The sequence below is a fragment of the Phytophthora parasitica genome, assembly GCF_000247585.1.
Source record: "Phytophthora parasitica INRA-310 unplaced genomic scaffold supercont2.135, whole genome shotgun sequence".
In the NCBI taxonomy this organism is placed as follows: Eukaryota; Oomycota; class Peronosporomycetes; order Peronosporales; family Peronosporaceae; genus Phytophthora; species Phytophthora nicotianae.
In genome coordinates, this window is record NW_008649121.1 from 48,421 (window position 1) to 49,628 (window position 1,208).

The window sequence follows — 1,208 nt, forward strand, 5'->3', positions numbered from 1 at the left end:
CTTCATATCAGAGGGTGGCGTCTCATCATGGGTTGCGTCTCATCAGGGCTACACGCTGCTTAGCGTGAGCTTCACTACAGGAGCGATTTCTAACACGCCCCCTCCGAAGGCAACTCCTTCGGAACTTGGTCCTTTGTCGAACCGATCATCTCGTTCAGCATCTCAAAGCGATCGCTAGCGAGAGCCTTCGTCATCAAATCCGCCGGGTTATCGTCGGTCTTCACCTTCCAGAGCTCAACCGTTTTCTTGGCTACTTGATCTCGAACGAAGTGCCATCTCAGCTCGATATGACGTGTACGTCGACTATACGTCGGGTTCGTCGCCATTACAAAGGCGGCTTGGTTGTCGATGCCTTGGCGGAGCTGAACCACCATCTCAGGAAACACTTCGATCAACACATTTCGCAGACCTTGTCCTTCCATGCATGCTTCGCATGCTGCAACATATTCGGCCTCAGCTGTAGACTGAGCCACTATAGTTTGGCGCCTTGACGCCCACGAAACTGCGCCTCCAGACATACAGTGTACGTAGCCTGTAACACTCTTCCTGGTGTCGGGGTCGTTACCCCAATCAGAATCACAGAAGCTGTCGATGAGCAGCATGTTGCGCTGTTGCTCTGGTACGTTGCTCCTTGTGTAAACAATACCTTGGCACTTCGTACCCACAAGGTACCGCAACACTCGTTTGGCCGCACCAATGTGCTGCTGCGTAGGTCTCTGAACATACCTACTGAGTTGCCCCACTGCAAAAGCAAGGTCGGGTCTCGTGCATGTAGCTAAGTACATCAACGAGCCTACCAGCTCTCTGTACGGAAATGTTTTGCCGTTCATTGGCTCCTGTTTGCGAACAGCAGTATCTGTGTCGTTCACGGTAAGTCGTAGGTTGGTCTCCATAGGAATCCGACTTGGATGCGCTTCACTAAAACCAAAACGCTCCAAAACCTGCTCACAGTACCGCGTTTGGTGGATCTTCATTGTCCCCTCACCGTGCTCAACCTCAATGCCGAGGTACGTACTCAATAGTCCTTGGTCTTTGATACCGTAGTCCGCATTCAACTGGCTGAACAACTTCTTCTTGAACTCCTCGCTCTTTGTTGCACACAGTATGTCGTCTACATAGAGCAGGACCATGGCAAACTCGCCATCTCGGTTATAGAAGTACAAGCAAGGTTCGGTGCTGCACTGCTTGAACCCGTAACGAAGAAACCA